We start from the raw sequence: 18467 nt of genomic DNA on the forward strand, positions 1-18467 counted from the left end.
AGGCCAAATTGCTTAAGGAGCATATTGGTGATTATCGGTTGAAAACATTTGAAGCAGGCGTGTGCAGGTACGTAAGAACGCAAATGATTTGGTTCTGTAAGTCAAGCACCAGCCAGGGTATGCAGAGTATGAATTCACCTGCTTTGTTACTTTTTGTAGTGAAACCACATTGAAAGAGGTTGATCCTATAGTGAAAATCTTTATCGTGCAAAGCTTAATTTACATGTCCTATATATCTTCAGTCTTGTGAGCTTGGAGATCTGCAATTTTCAGGATGGGGAAAAGTCATACGAAGGGGTATAACTTCTTGTTGAACAAAGGAAAGGGGTTTAAGTGTTTAAACCGCCGGCATTCTACCAGCAGCCTGATCTTTTCCAATTGGGCCTCTCTGCCCATGTCCTGCAGTGAAAACCTGTCGCTCGATAACAACCTGGAATTATTGTTTCGTATAGAAGAGCAGCCAAGATGGAGGGAGAAATAAAGGACAAGGTTTTTGGGGGAGGACGGAGCGAGACGCACGTCTTAATTAAAATAAAACAAAGAAAAAGAGTGAGGGGATGTAACGAGGAAGTACAGTATGGGGAGTTGAGGAAGGAGGGGGGAGAGCAGAGGAGAGGAGAGGAGAGGAGAGGAGAGGAGAGGAGAGGAGAGGAGAGGAGAGGAGAGGAGAGGAGAGGAGAGGAGAGGAGAGGAGAGGAGAGGAGAGGAGAGGAGAGGAGAGGAGAGGAGAGGAGAGGAGAGGAGAGGAGAGGAGAGGAGAGGAGAGGAGAGGAGAGGAGAGGAGAGGAGAGGAGAGGAGAGGAGAGGAGAGGAGAGGAGAGGAGATAAGGAGGGGTGAGATAAGGACATGGGGGAGTGTGGATGTGTGGGTGAGGTGGTGAGGGTGGCGATGTCTCTACAAAAGGTTTCATGATGAGACACACTTGTTCTCTCCCTCTTTCTCTCTCATTATCCCCATGTAGGACAGAGGGGGACAAGGCAAGCGGAGGAGAGGAGAAGAGATGGAAGGAGGAGGTGGGAGAAATGACATTTTCATTTGTTCTTTTAAAGGCTTCTTATTATCACCTTGCAGGAGAAACCATCTCCTTCTCTTGTTCGGTCTTTCTCGTGTCTTCTCTCTCTATCCTTCTCCCCCCCCCCCCCCCCCCCCCTCTCTCTCTCGTTCACTCCCCTCAGAATAGAACCAACAGTGGCTGGCACTCGCTCTCTCTTTAGTGTTCTGTCTAGCTCTTGTTCTCTGTTCTGCGGTATAATTGCAAGGCTGATTACTGTAATTATAAGGGAATCAATGAGAGTGAAAGGAGGAGTTGGCATTTCAAGCTACAAAGGAATTGGAACTCCCATACCTATACGCATACAGATCTTCTCCAAGACGCAAAAATGAAATAAAATAAAGTAATAAAAAAGGAGGTAATATTCCATAAAAAATAATTCAATAATTCACTGAAAATACCATATAAATAAACCACATCACTACGGCAGGGGACCAGATAAGACTGACACCCGATTAATATATATATACCGGTATATATAGCCTATATATATATATATATGAATCGGGTGTCAGTCTTATCTGGTCCCCTGCCGTAGTGATGTGGTTTATTTATATGGTATTTTCAGTGAACGACACCATTGTACGACATCATGTTTTGTCGTCTGAGCATCCAGGCTGACAACCATCTAGAAATCAGGTTTGAATCGGATACGCCAGTGGTTCTCAACCTTTACTGGATCAGGGCCCAATAGAAAATCTTGAAATCTGTCCGCTTAACACGACAGCCAATATTTTGAGAGAATAATCAATCAATCGACGTCATGGCACGTGCACTCATACCCTGGTCTTTTACCCATCTTGTAAAAAACTCCCCTATCCAGACCATTAACTCTGCATTTACTATGGTGAAAGAAATGAAAACGCCCCCCTTTCTATGCCATATACCCAAAGTAGTCCGGCAGACAACAGGCTTTTTCTGTTCAAAGAAATTTGGTATAGTTTTTTTTATTGGACTAAAATATTGTGTATGAATCATGAATCCTCCTGCTGACCATTTTATTCCAAGTGGAAGCTGGAAAGTGCATGTGTGTGTGTGTGAGTCACTGTGCGTGTGTGCGTGCGTGCGTGCGCTTGCATGTACATGCGTGTGTGTGTGTGAGAGAGAGAGATAGTGATGCTCAAGATTCTGAATATAATATGAATATTTTAACTTTTGCAACACACATGCATATTTGTGTTTCTGCATGCATTCATACATAAATCAAAAATCAAATCAAATCAAATTTTATTTATAGAACACATTTTCAAAGACCAGGAGGCCAACCAAAGTGCTGTACAGGAAACATGACACAAGTAACATATAGTAAAACAAAATCAAAGCAACACAAAAAAGTACACAGGTTAATTAGGTCAAACATTACATACATACTGTACCTCGTTGCTGTCTGGCAGAAACCTTGTATCTCCATATTTCCAAATTTTCCAAAATGTATGTTCTTTCGTAAATTAATGTCCTACTTTATCATACAAGAGTGTCACATTAAAGTAGTGAAAATAGCCGATGTATACATGCTCACAATGCCTGCAGATCAACTATTTTCACACTTTTAAAATGTCTTAACACACAATATAGAAAATATAGACGTGTTGGACACCAGACAGAAACCACATGCAACCCTAGATGGATCCAAGACATTCCAGATTCAAGAGGGGCTTTAATTGTCACTCATACAGATACATTAACAGTGAAATGTCACTCATACAGATACTGTAACAAGCAGTGAAATGTCACTCATACAGATACTGTAACAAGCAGTGAAATGTCACTCATACAGATACTGTAACAAGCAGTGAAATGTCACTCATACAGATACTGTAACAAGCAGTGAAATGGCACTCATACAGATACTGTAACAAGCAGTGAAACAAAACAAAAATAAATAAGAATAAAAAGAGATGAATAAAGATAAAAAAAAATATTTATAGTTATAGCAAGGTATCAAAGATCAAAAAAGCAGCAAAGGGAACTGTGCAGAAACGGCCAGGGATTTGTATGTGTGTAGCCTATTATAGAATGTGTAGTAGGTAATACACACGCATAATTATACACATGCATACATATACAGTATGTACATGAGTGCAGACCAGGTAGGCTACTGTACAGGGTGAGATTGGGTGCAGTTTGTTTTGTTTAGATTTTTAATATGTATGTATGAGTGCATGACATAAGAGCGCCTCTGAGTGTTTTAAGTGCAAGTTTGCAGGTGTGTGTGTGTGTGTGTGTATGTGTGTGTGTGTGTGTGTGTGTGTGTGTGTGTGTGTGTGTGTGTGTGTGTGTGTGTGTGTGTGTGTGTGCACGCACGTACGCACGCGCGTGCGTGATGTGATTTGATCAGACACCAATAAGAGCAAACCTCATTAACATCAAACTGCTTTACTGCTAATCAGGTTACTTGAGCAACCAGCCAGCCAATGGGAGCTACTAATGGCATTAGGCCTGGCCGTGATAGGATTGGGCTCTTATTTCCAACTTCCTGAAGGCTGCCAGCCTTTTAATCAATAAACACAACCGCAGTGATGTCACAGCCTGTTAGGAAACAGCCAGATGAAGGGAGAGATGGACAGAGGGACGCTGGTGGAGGGATATTAAGACACAGTCAAACCTCAGCTATACTGTACGTACACTTTTTTTTTTTTTTTTAAGATATTTTTTTGTGGCTTACGCCTTTATTGGTTTTTTTAAGGGATAGAAAGTAGGCTGACAGGAAACGGGAGAGAGATGGGGGGATGACATGCGGTAAAGGCCGTGTCGGGTCCGGGAGTCGAACCCGCGGCACACCGCGACTGGATCACCAGTCCGGTGCCCAGACCGTTACGCTACGGCCTGGGCCTGTAAGTACACTTTGTTGCGTGTCGGTGCATGTGGCTGATCTCGAAAATGGCTGATCTGCAAGCTCAGAAGGCGTTGCGCCTCACCGCCTTCTGATCTTATAGATCTGCTATTTTCAGTGTGTGACACCGACGATGAATTACAGTACAAATCAGCCTTTTACACAAATTCCTGCACAAAATCTTCAAAGGCTAAGCCTATGTGCTGTGGCGGTGTAGGCTGTGGCGTCAACGCCACACTAACTAAATATATGCAAATGTTCTGCTGAAAAAGTGACACGCTGCACATTAATAGCATGCAGCACACCTTTCAAATGAATTACAGAGTGCCGCTATTAAAATGGGATGAAAATAAATCACCTAGGTAGGCAAGCACGGGAAGGAGGGAGGGATTTATCAAAGGATGGGTGGATGGATGGATGGATGGATGGATGGATGGATGGATGGATGGATGGATGGATGGATGGATGGACGGACGGATGGACGGATGGATGGATGGATGGATGGACGGACGGACGGACAGACGGACGGATGCCTTCCCACAGGCTACAATGCGGTTACAACTTGAATAGCTTTCATAAATAATAAAATAATCATACTTAGTATAGTAGTAGTATATGATTTGTGTAACACTTTCCCAAACAAATTAAAATGATTGTCTGTTGCTATAGTTTGTTTAGAAGCAAAGTTATACTTTAGGTTGTGTTGCCAAAATGCTCTGACTACAGCTGAATGTGCAGCAGTGTGTCATTATAGGGAACCGGCACCTCAGCATGCAGGTCACAGATGAGAGTTTTGACATTACTAAGTGCAAAGAAGGCATTGTTTGAAAGTGTGTCCAATTTAAACCCCAGGCAATCCATTCGTTGTCTTTCAATTCAATGCTTGAGTCGCCTCTGTTCCCCACAATCTAATGAGGGCACTGCCATGCCTCTATCTCTCTCTCTCTCTCTCTCTCTCTCTCTCTCCTTCCCTTTGATTCCTACTGCCTTCCTCTATCACCACCCCCAACGCATACACACCTTTCTCGTCTGTGTCACTGTCCATCTCTCTCGACGTTCTCGCCGCTCCTCGCTTTCTCCACGCTTTCTCCCCTGAGATCGATAGCGAGGCGAAGAGCTAATGACCCATCTCAGTGTCAGCTATACACCACAGTCAGTACCTGTCTAAACACAGGAGAGGAGAGGAGAGGAGAGGAGAGGAGAGGAGAGGAGAGGAGAGGAGAGGAGAGGAGAGGAGAGGAGAGGAGAGGAGAGGAGAGGAGAGGAGAGGAGAGGAGAGGAGAGGAGAGGAGAGGAGAGGAGAGGAGAGGAGAGGAGAGGAGAGGAGAGGAGAGGAGAGGAGAGGAGAGGAGAGGAGAGGAGAGGAGAGGAGAGGAGAGGAGAGGAGAGGAGAGGAGAGGAGAGGAGAGGAGAGTGATGCGGGACAACACAGACACACAACAGTACAGAAAGGAACAGATAATGTAATAATGTGTATTGATGAAAAACCATCAGCGCAGCACAGTGACTGAAACGTGGGAATATTATGACCCAAAACCCAGTGTTAAGTCTGAGCAACATGAGACTGAGAGCAACCTTGTATTCCTTTGTGTAGAGAACTTCCACAACCCAGGACTTAGCAACGCGTTGCACTATACTTATTTTATTAAAATTATTCTTTGTCTTTTCAGGGGGCTTTTCTGCCTTTATTTGGATAGTATTTGGAGTGACAAGAATCAGGGAGAGAGAGTGACAGGAATGACCGTATGACCCTCAAGCAAATGTAATTGGTAATCAAACTCACAACTCACTGTGAAGCTGAATTAGAGCGCCAGAACCACTAGCCCCAACATACTGTGTATGCTTTTAACTATATTGTTTAATTGTGATATTATCAAACATATCAGACATTCTCCAAAGAAAACGCATGTATTTAATTGAGTCTGACCAGAAGCAGAGATAATCACAAGATAATAACATAGACAATAACACTGATAATAACGTCACACCACACTTTATCACCACATTGTAAATCAAGCTTTACTGTGTCTGTGTCGTAATTGTTTTCATTAATGTTTGTGTATCACTGTGAGTCTGTCTCTCTCACTCCCCCCTCTCTCTCTCCTCACTGCCCCCCCTCTCCTCACTGCCCCCCCTCTCTCTCTCTCCTCACTGCCCCCCCTCTCTCTCTCTCTCCTCACTGCCCCCCCTCTCTCTCTCTCCTCACTGCCCCCCCTCTCCTCACTGCCCCCCCCTCTCTCTCTCTCCTCACTGCCCCCCCTCCCTCTCTCCTCACTGCCCCCCCCTCTCTCTCCTCACTGCCCCCCTCCCTCTCTCTCCTCACTGCCCCCCCACCCCCCCCCCCTCTCTCTCCTCACTGCCCCCCCTCCCTCTCTCTCTCTCCTCACTGCCCCCCCACACCCCTCGAAGTTCAGCTTCAGTGCCTGTCACATCTAAATTCATTAGTGCCTCAAGAGCAGTGTGTGTGTGTGTGTGTGTGTGTGTGTGTGTGTGTGTGTGTGTGTGTGTGTGTTGTGCATGTGTGTTGTACGTATATCATCAGTGCTAAATGATTATAAAGCATGGTTATTAAAAACTGCCATAATTACCACGCCTGTAGCAAAAACATATGAATTTACCTCTTCTCCTTTCCACAGGCAAAGACACGCACATGCACACCCATGTGTTGCACGCACGCACACACACACACACACACACACACACACACACACACACACACACACACACACACACACACACACACACACACACACACACACACACACACACACACACAGACACAGACACAGACACAGACACAGACACAGACACATATAAAACACACCACTGTACACAGACAACACAGAAGTGAGCACCACGCACGCACACGCACGCACACACACGCACACGCACACACGCACGCACACACACACACACACACACACACACACACACACACACACACACACACACACGCACACGCACACGCAAACACACTCCTCTCCTCTGGCAAGAGCAAACCCTTGCACACACTCCCCGTGTGGTGTCATTTCTCATGTCACCTGCCTCCTGAGTCCTGCCTCTTCTAACAAACTGATATATCATAAAGTGAAACCCTCAGTTGGCCTAACGGAGGGTTTTACATGCAGGGCCAACTGTACCACAGGGTCTGAAAGTGTACCACAAGAGTCCTTCAGGAGGTTCCAAAGGGTCTCCAGCTAAATGCTGAACAGTTTTTGAACATAATGATTACACACAACACGTCGCATGCATGGCAATGCGTTAAGAGCTTGTAGATTTGGTAATTGTGTTGAAAAATCTATAGGCACTACACTCCCTCTGCCAACCTGGAGAGAGCAACGGACTAACGCTTCTTCCAAGCCAAGTCCAAGCCGCTTCTTTTCACCTGACAGGGGGGAGTTTGCCTGGTTGGACGTAGCGTGTGGAAGGAACACGTTATTCCAACCAGTTCCTTTCCCCTGCATCAGGCAGCCCAGTGATTGGCTGGTTTCTGATTAGACCACATATTAAATCTCGCGATAAGCTACACCTTAAATCAGTTCATATCAATCCCAGATGCGTTATTTCTTTCCATGGTGCTGTAGCTGAACTAGGTATGCAGTGCTTGATTTCCTTACCAACCCTTCGAAGCACCGCCCGCCGCTCATAGGACGGTGAATGAGTTGCTCCGGGCGGGCTTGTAAAGACAGCAAGTGCCTCCTATTCCCTTTTCAACACAGCTGACCACCCTCGCAATGTCTAGCATGCATGCATGCTAGCAGTTTTCATGTATTGTTCACAGACATATTAGCTAAATCCGGATTTAAAACATTATGAATTTCTATCCAATAAAATGTATTTGTTTGCCAAAAGTCTACATAAAGATGAGTGTCTTTTCCTGGTAGCCGCAAAGTGTAACTATACTTTCTCTAGTGAATTATTAAGAACTGTTCGAGAACAGCTATGATTTTCATGTTGCCATATCTGTAACAGTTTTAGTAAAGCAATAAGCCACGCGAGGTCCCTGCAGGTTACCTGTCTTTTATAATGTCTGAGAGGGTTGGAGGCAGTCCGTTTGGCGTCGTGCCTCACCATGCCTCTCAGTCATTATAAAATACAAGATAAGCTCAACACCTCTTGTGGCTTTAATATTGCTTTAATCTAAGAATTGGCTATTTTCGGAGAAGAGGGGAAAAAAGGATCTATACTGGCACAAATGAAAACACTAAACTGTCTGTTTTCACATAATGTTGGGCAATTTGTATCGGTAACATTCAACACACTTGAATGAATGCATAAAATGCATAAAAATGTATTTCTCTGCTCCACTTTAATATTCTTTTATTGTTTTATTTATCACACACACACACACACACACACACACACACACACACACACACACACACACACACACACACACACACACACACACACACACACACCATCCACCTGTCATTACCAGCTGGCAGACACACCTGGCTGCGGGCGGCGGCCAAAAGATGTCACGTTGCCATGGCAACCATATGGCATTGTCCTGGCATGGCGGGCATCGTCATGGTAACAGTGGAACTGACAACTGGGCAGTGCCAGCCTTTCACGGCCAAGCTGGACATGGAATACTCTCAGACAGGCAAGAGACAGACAGACAGACACGCGTACACACGCGCGCACACACGCGCACACACACACACACACACACACACACACACACACACACACACACACACACACACACACACACACACACACACACAAACATTGTACAGGCCTTTGCACGACAGCTGTATAACAATACAACAGCAACACTCGTTAGCAGAGATTGATGGCTCCCTGTGTGGACGCTGTTCTTCCAACTGTTTTGTGTTTTGTCGCAATAGGGAGGTAGAGGTATTTCTGCATCGCACAGATCTGAGGGCTAAATTCAGAAGCGGTGCGATTTTACAATGCAACATTCTAATGCTGGAGCAGGACACAACAGGCAGCATCAGAAGGAGAACACACTGCAGCAGCTTCGACAATTATAAATGGTAAATGGTGCATTTATATAGTGCTTTTATCCAAAGCGCTTTACATAGATTGAGCATTACATTCAGACACAGACACACACACACATTCACACACCGATGGTGAACGAAACCATGCAAGCATCAATCTGCACATCAGGAGCAATTAGGGGTTCAGACAGAGTCTTGCTCAAGGACACTTCAACACTAACTCTGGGGGACCTTGGGGTTCCCATCCGGACGCTGTATAGACATATAAGCGTAGACGCGCTTTCCGGCTCTGGAGCGTATGTGCTCAAGGGAGGGCAAAACTTTCCCGAGATTCCTTGCGAAGCCCCGCGGAAGCCCATGTTCGGGTCTGTAAGTCGTGACGTAAAGTTCCTTCCACACTTCCACACCGGCGTACTTCCTCTCCCGGTGTAAATTATTTCGCCCCTTCAACACACACCGTGACCGCTCCAATGAACTGCAGCGGCCAATGAGGCATCTATTTTTAAAATATCTATGGCTGTACCGGCCACCCTACCCCTGAGTCACTGCCGCCCAGCCACAAAACGCCATAGCCTGACGTTTCCATGCTTCTGCATCTTCCTCAGAGTCATGGTTCTTACTTTTTAGAATTAGCTCCTTAATAAAGAGGCTTCTGATTGTCCGAGCTGCTCCAATGTATTCTTCTTCTGATTCTAATGCAGTGGTTATCTGTTATCAAACTGTTTCATTTCAAGGACCCCTGTAACTCTGAGAGGGTTTAAATGGAACGTAAAGGTCCATTTGGGACTCGAGAGCTGAGAGGTTTGTCCAGTATAACTTTGGAAAATGACTGCAATTCAAGCGTGGAATGACCCTAGGCTAGCCAAAAAAGCATGCAGCTGGGCCTGTATAGTATTCCTATAATCTTCACTTCACAATGCTCATGCTGCCATCTGGACAAACACAGAGATATAGAACTTTAGTGGAGTCGTGTCCACTCTGCAGCATCCTTTCCTATTAAAATTGCAATGTGCAATCCAATGCAGCTACACTCAAATATGGAATATATTGTCTTACCTCAATGTGTCGTTGTCATGGGCAAGCCCCTATAGAGCGTCGCAGTCCTGCCCCCTAGAGAGACCCGGAAAATAAATCCCTGTTTATTTTCCTCATAGACTTTTCTGAAAGTATTTATTTAAAGATGTTTACGCCACGGACAAAGCCAACTCTTGCCGTGACAAATCCTGACAACAAACACAATTTTTCGGGCTGAACAAATAATTAAAAAGAAGAAGAAAACGGCAGGTTTAAACACTTTTTTGTTGTTTTTCTTCTTTGCAATTATTTGTTTGGTCCAAAATATTGTGTTTGTTGTCATGATTTTTTCACGACAAGAGTTGGCTTCGTACGACGCTTATAAGGTCTTTAAATAAATACGTTTTGAAATGTCTATGGGAAAAATGCATTGGAAACTATTTCCTGGGCCTGGCGTCGTCATGAAAGGGGGCGGGAGTGCGACGCTCTATTAGGGGCATATACTGGTGATGACATCAGGGATCTCCATATATGTGCATGAAAGGGACAAGGATGGACAGATACAGACGAGCCGGCCCAAATCTCTAGTTAAACAGAATGCCTCACTGACAATGCTGTGTTCTATAGGAGGTATAGATGTATTTAGATGTTTGTCTATGTATTACTTGTATGTTGGATATTATGTTTTTGTGTTGAACAGTGTTGTGAAAACAAATCTCCCGCAGGGCCAATAAAGTGTAATCTAATCCCATCTAAATGCTGGAAACATTTAATTTAATTTAATATAATTTCGATCTCTGGGACCCCCAATTTATATTGTAAAATCAATGTTAATTTAACTCTTTAAGTTCTCTGAGACCCTCTGAGAACTGAGTTACAGACCCATAAGGGTCCATTTGGTTCCAAACTATATCATTTAGCTGGGGACCCCCTGGATGTCCCTCAAGGACCCCTGGGGGTCCCCGGACCACTGCTGTATAGTATACTGTACATAGGCCTACTACTATTCATCTAAGCACATTATAAGATGAGACTAATGGTTCAGGTGGCAGGTAGACAGGTAAAGCCACATGGGGGATACGCAGACAGATGATCTGTGAAAAGGTGAGCCGACAGACATGGTGACAGACGGACAATGAGGCAGGCAGGGATACTGATATGCAAGCTTGGCGGTCAGAGAGGCAGTTTGGCAGACATACGTATACAGACAGACAGGCTGACAGACAAACAGACAGGCTGACAGGAAAAAACATTTTTCTGTGGTTAATTTTGACTCTGAAAGTAGGCTCTAACAAACTGAGCTGTTGGGCCATTTTTGTCTCCACCAGGCCGAAGGCATGGGGAGAGAGTATGTTTGTCTCCACCAGGCCGAAGGCATGGGGAGAAAGTATGTTTGTCTCCACCAGGCTGAAGGCATGGGGAGAGAGTATGTTTGTCTCCACCAGGCCAAAGGCATGGGGAGAAAGTATGTTTGTCTCCACCAGGCCGAAGGCATGGGGAGAGAGTATGTTTGTCTCCACCAGGCTGAAGGCATGGGGAGAGAGTATGTTTGTCTCCACCAGGCCAAAGGCATGGGGAGAGAGTATGTTTGTCCCCACCAGGCCGAAGGCATGGGGAGAGAGTATGTTTGTCTCCACCAGGCTGAAGGCATGGGGAGAGAGTATGTTTTGCAATCCGTCCGTCCGTCCGTGTGTCCGTCAGTCCGTCCGTCTGTCTGTGAACAGCTAATCCCCAGCACCGTTAACCCGGTCGATGCCACATTTTGCACACACACTCCCTGAATGCCAACGATGAGCCTCTACACCAACATTTCCAGAACGGCCTGTTATAGTGCCATCAGGAGGCCGACTTTTGAAAATAAAAAAAATTATATTACTCCTCCAGATTCTGTCGAATAATCCCGCAAATCGTTACACACTATTTCTATAGTCATGTGTTCAAGATGAATCTGTCGGATATTTCATATTCCATCCTAATTGGCTAACATTGGCTTTCAAAGTTTGCAGGATTGGCCCGTTTGAAACAAAAAGCGTGAAAGCGTGCAATTTACGTGAAATCTTTCACAGACTTTCCTACTAGGCTGAGGAATATATCCCACCCTTTTCACATTGGCCTGTTATAGCGCCACCAAAAGGTGGATTTTTGCTAAACACATTTTTGGAACAAAATGCGTCAAATCATCCAATCGCCATCAATGGTGTAAGAACAAATGTTACCCTTTTCACATTGGCCTATTATAGCGCCACCAGGAGGCTACAACCTGACCTGGCCTGAGACCTGTGCCCCACGGTGCACTTTTTCTAGTTGTACATGTTCAGGATTAACTAATCTTGTGACATAAGGCTTTCCACACGACGAAAAAGAATAATGTCACGGGGCAACCCGTGCCCTATATACAAATTTATCAAACTGCTTTCTATAACATGAAAGCTGCTATAAGCAATAATATGTCAAATTCTTAATGACCTTTTTTTATTATTATTTTTTTATTTGTATTGGTAGGCCTATTCCATTTTTGGTCTCTGTGACAGCTGCAATCTGCATTCAAAGATGTTCCTAGAAGCTTTGTCATTGGTCGAAGAAAACCCGGTCACAATGACTAATCAATCAGGAAGCAGACAGCAAATCGACCAATTACAAAGCTTCTAGGAAAATCTTTGAATGCTGATTGCGGCTCCTAGATGTGTCACAGAGATCTTTTTGGGAGCCATTGCTGGCTGTCTGAATACAAAAAAAAGTCATTACAATTTTATATGTTATTGCTTATAGCAGCTTTAAATATTCACTGAGTGTTTGCTATAGTTGTCTCTCTCTTGCACTGCTGGTGGAAATTCCCTTGATTACTAGGAAGGGGCCAAGTGCTATGCAGGAGTGAGGTGTTTCATTATGTTTTGAGTTGTGTTAATTTAAACTTTGTCATTGAGTTTCCACCCCAAGTTATATTTGTTTAATTGTAACGCATCTTTAGTATGTTTAGGTTACTTTTATACAATGGGTTATTTATGGAAGTATTTACATGGAAGTATTTTTAAGGAAGATCTGTTGATAATTATTACTTGCGCAAGCAGAGCGCGCAAGTAAAGTTGTTTGTCCGGTAGGATCCATTCCTATTTAAGGGAGGCTGCAGGGACAGAAAGGCAGTTAGATGTGGGCATAGATGTGGCCTTAAGAGAGTTCTTATCCGGTTGGGTTTAGTTCAGTAGTGTTTGCTCAAGTGTTTATTTCATTTTGTCATTTTAAATTATGTAGCATTATTGCTATATATATTATATGCATGGTGGAGGAATTTGGGTAAAATAAAAACCCTTAAACTACATTTCTGAGGTTCGGGCAACTTCACAAATAAACACTGGGTTTTGCTGTTGACGTCAGGCAGACAGACGATATACAGAGACACAATAGCAGACAGACAGACAGACCGACAGGCAGACAGACAGACACGCATTCACCAACGACGAGGACATAAACAGCATTGTTCTAGCATATCTCTGGAGACTCATCTTTTCAAGGGAAACGTTGTCGGTTCACGGCCTAACACCCATATTCCATTGCAATAATTTTCTGTGACCCCATGTTGGTCCTCGCTTTGTAGGAAAAAAGACGAAAACAAAAGCTATTCAGGCCTGCGTTACCTTGAGCTAGTTGCCGGACAACCAACATCAGTGATGCACTGGAGTACACAAAAACCTGTGTTACAGCATATACAACATGTTGAATGATGGGCTGAAGAACTGACTTCTAATGTGTGCATGCTTGTACAGTCCAGGTATGTGCGCTTGCAGTCCTGTGTGTGTGTGTGTGTGTGTGTGTGTGTGTGTGTGTGTGTGTGTGTGTGTGTGTGTGTGTGTGTGTGTGTGTGTGTGTGTGTGTGTTAGGCGCCTCATACCAGGTTTCATACCACAGCCATTAACATGCATGAGAGAAACAACCTTGTGTGTATACACTTGCTCTCAGTCGCATCATCATGCACGTACATATACACACATACTTATTCTTGTTTTGCTACCACCTGATACACACACACACACACACACACACACACACACACACACACACACACACACAGCAGTAACCCTGTATACCTTGAGATATGCATATCTCTCTCACACAGACCCTGACTATATAATATAAAGTGTGTGTGTGTGTGTGTGTGTGTGTGTGTGTGTGTGTGTGTGTGTGTGTGTGTGTGTGTGTGTGTGCGTGCGTGCGTGCGTGCGTGCGTGCGTGCGTGCGTGCGTGCGTGCGTGTGTGTGTGTGTGTGTGAGAGAGAGAGAGAGAGAGAGAGAGAGAGAGAGAGAGAGTGTTGTGTTAACGGGGAGGATTGCCAACTCCGTCTACAAAAAGGGGCCATTCTGCTCTCTTCTCCACCTCCCCTCTTCCTCTCTTTTTGGCTCCTCTCTCCTGCTCCTATCCTATATCCATTCCTCTCCTCTCGTCTGCTTTCTTTATCCCACTACCCCACTCCTGCTGGCTCCTTGCCCCCCTCCCCTCGCTCTCTCACCCTCTCTAAACACCTTCTCACTCTCCGGCATTCTCTTGTATGTCTACTCCACCCTTCCTTCCTCTCGTCTCTCTGCTGTCTCTCTGTCCGTCTGTGTTTGGGAGAGACGAGACCACCATTCATCATCCTTCCATTTATTTCGTTTCTTTCAGCTTCTCTCATTCAAATTATGCAAAATTCAAAACACAAAAACCCCTTTTTCTTGTTGTGTTATTTTTCTATTATTCAAAGTGTACTGAAAAACTGCACTCACATTGACTTTCTGGACACCGGCTTCGAACAGCAGTGCCATTCTTTTTAAACCTTTAGCCTTGAGCTGTTTATGTTCTCTTTGCTATCGCTCTGGTCTCCTCCTTTCTTATATCTATACCCCACTAAACCCAACCCTTTTATTTTCATTTCTGTTGGTAGAGGGAAGCTGTATTCTTGCTGTCTTCAATTTTGCTCTGTTAATTCCGGTACTTTGTACTTTGTCGTACAGTGGTGTCCCTTGCCGGAAATAGCCAGGTTGGCTATTTTCGGCAAGAGACAGTCACAAAATGGAGTATCACTTAAGCATCAGCTAGGTGTTATTGTCAAGATGCAGAAGAGTTGGAAAGGCTGTCTTCCCTTCACAGGTTACTGTACAGGTTGATGTAAGTGATATTTATTGGTAAAATCAAAACAATCTTTTGTTAAAAGGTTAAAAGTCGAACCCATTCATCATTCAATTTTTATAGTGTTCCATTTCCAATTTTGTCTACTCATATTTCTGTTGCATCACTTCCAATCTCACTTTATCCTAACAATGACCTGCTTGATATCGTGATCAGCGAAGTAGAATATGAACTATATATAAACTGGCTACCATTAGCCATTTACTTTTACAGACTTATTATTTGAACGAATATAATTAAAATGCATTTTCCTATCAAACATGATTGTTTTTGCAGTGTGCTGCATGGAAAAAATACAATTACCATTGCCAACAGATTAATGTAATCTCACTACTGCAGCATTTCTACGCAGCATTTCAGAAATAGTGCTGAAGGCAAATCATGTTAATTTATGACATAAATAAGGGGTGCTGAATCCAAATCTGCTGTATGCCCAGCTCAAAAATGGCTTTTAATGCCTCAAAATGGCATGTAAATGTAGCTTTATTAGTTTATTGCAATTTCTCAAATATTACGAACCACCTAGGGGGGTCTGGTACCTCCTTAGGTGAGGAGTGGGTGCTGGCATGGAGGTCAGTAAGAGGATCAGTGTGGGATTGTAGCAGGGCTGTTTTGCCAATGGGTGCCAATTGGGGGTCTGGAAGTCCGAAGTCCTGGGCTGTCCCCCTCTCCTCTCCACTGACTTGAAAATACTCTGGGACTGAGCTGGGCCATCAGGGGTGGGGAAGATGGGATCCTCGGTAGGGAAAGACATGGCCCCTTATGGGCCTGGATAAGGTGTGGAGGTCACTGTACAGTTGTCAGTCTTGTCTACTGGGTGTCTAGGGGATAGGGTTTGTTCACAGAGAAGATTGTATGCACATCTCAATGCCTTTAGGCCAGGTGCTGGATGTCAGGCATCAAGGCAAACATCAAGGAAGAGAAAGAACATCCGCACACTAGTTGCTAGAGCTCCATGAGACTTATTTTATTTATAGAGGCAACACATTTCGACCTATAGGTCTTCATCATTTATTCATTTTTTGCCTGATGAAGACCTAGTACACTAAAAGTATTTTTTCTGGAGCTTTGTAATAGCAAGAGTGGAAAGGTGAACAGCTCATGATGTCCTGGGCTCCAGTCTTCCCATTATGATCCTATAAGTATACGCCACCATAAGGGACCATGTCCCTGCTGCAGACTCTGCTTTTGGTCTGGAGCTTTTATAACTATGAAGAGGAGAAGAGCCCAGGACTCTGTGCATAATGATAAGTTACTGGGTGGGGATTACTGATTTTAGAAAAAATATTAAACAACCAGATATCGACTCTCCTGTGAGCCAGTCTGAGATTCAATATGTGCCTTGTCTGCCCACAAGTGCTTATCCTGGGCATAAGACCCAGCACAATCAGCCTGGAGGTCCACTGGGACCAGCGGGACTATCCAGTGAGGCAGACTGACTTACGATAGCGATGCACCACATGGAGGTCTTAGAACCACCACTGTGGACTGACTCACAGTCGCCCAACTCTCTCCAACAGCCTATGAGCACTCCTCCTGGGCTCCCAAGTGCCTTGATGGGAGAAATGGGATATGTCTGAACCAGCTGTAGGAGGTTTTTCACTTTGGACATGGAAGAGGGGAGAAGCCCTGCTGGGCCTTCTTGGCTGCTATTACTTTGCTTTTTCAGTGAGCCCCAACCCCCATACTTCCCTCTACCTACCTGAGGGGTAACCTGGGTTCACTGACTAAACTAAACTATTTAGAGCAGAGCAACTCTTCTTACCTCCTCACTCACACACACTGTTCTCTGCCAGTCCGAAGGCCTGGCGAGAGACTATGTTTTGCACCGTGTCCGTTTGTCCGTCCAGCTAATCTCTGGCATTGTTTGCCTGAACGCTGCCAAACAGTGTACACATACCCTGGATGCCAGAGCAGAACCTCTGCTCCAACATTTTCAGATTGGCCTGTCATAGTGCCACCGTGACGCTGATTTTTGCAAACGTTTGGGACAAAATGATTTTTGGAAATCTGACCTAGTCTTTTTGTGACTTTCGCCTTTATTTTATATGTTTTATGGAGGGACAGACAGTAGGCTGACAGGAGATGGGGAGAGAGATGGAGGGGAAGACATGCAGTGAAGGCTGTTGTGATCGGGAGGCGAACCCACAGCACACTGCCAGACTGGATTGACAGCCAAGGCGCCTGGACCACTGAGCCACGGCCCAGGCCTATTAATTGTTTTAACATGTTGAAATGTTATGAAATGAAACAACCCTGAACATGAGAAGCAATAAAACTAGTTATTTAGCACCCTTGTGCTGCTATGCAGCATTAATCATCACGTAAACAGGTGGAGCCAACAGGGAAACAGGACCCATGTGACATGTCCCCTGACCCTGGTGTCACATGGTCCTTCATTCTATGTCACCGACCTACTTATGTCTTTGTTAGTTTATCTTTGTGTTGAATTCCATTGTCCATCAGCATCTTCAAAGTATCTATCAAAAAATCTGTACCCTACTTAAACAAGGACATTTTGTCCTTCCCCAACATTAATTTTAGGCACACATGTGCCCCCAACAACCCCTGTGTTTCTCTCAGAATTTCAGCAATATGGTCCAGCTCCCTTTGAGGGCAGAGTAATGGCTGATTTAAAATTCATTGATTGACCTAGTCATTCAACTATGCGCTTTCAACTTTTTTCAGTAGAAAAGTACAGCGTTTTTGTTGGACAATGACTGACATCACACAGGTTGGCCACCCATCCACATTGGAGCCACTCTGTTCCCATGTGGATCCTGACATCCACATGATGTTTCTCCAAAAATGTAACTGCAAAACCTTGATGTGAGAATGACAATATACCCTGCAATCTAATAACTCAGAACAAACAAAAATGTGTCAACATACCCCATTCTTCGTGGCCAGAAAGTACAAAGAAAAGTTTGTTTCCCAAATCTGTGATGTAACGTCAACGTAAGCTCCAGAGATAAACACAGACAGACGGTGCTGACAAGGCAAATATAGCTGGCAGGATGCGCTCTTTCCCTGCATGCAGATTTTCATCCAAAGAAACCACATATTTTTAGATCATCTGCTAACCAAATCAAAGCACCTATTTGAATTTTTCCAAGCCTGTCATGTTTGCTCGTCACTGCTGTGCCGGACGATTTTATTTTTTATAAATAGATCACAGACTATAGCTCGTTAGCTGTACTCCTCACAAATACTCAGTAGCTACAGATAATGAACTGGAAACAGATTGCATAAGTAATGGCCAAGAGCAATGGCCTAGAGAATCTAGGCCCTGAATGCATCCTCTGTTTTGAGACTAATATCACAACTAGAAATTGAAACTTGTTATAAAAGTTTACTACTTTCTGACTTTAGGGGCGGCAATAACTGGTGGCCGCCTTGGAACAGAACTAAGGCCTCCCATGGTCCCGGCTATGTGTC

The sequence above is a fragment of the Protomyctophum parallelum genome, assembly GCF_964188405.1.
Source record: "Protomyctophum parallelum genome assembly, chromosome: 19".
NCBI lineage: Eukaryota > Metazoa > Chordata > Actinopteri > Myctophiformes > Myctophidae > Protomyctophum > Protomyctophum parallelum.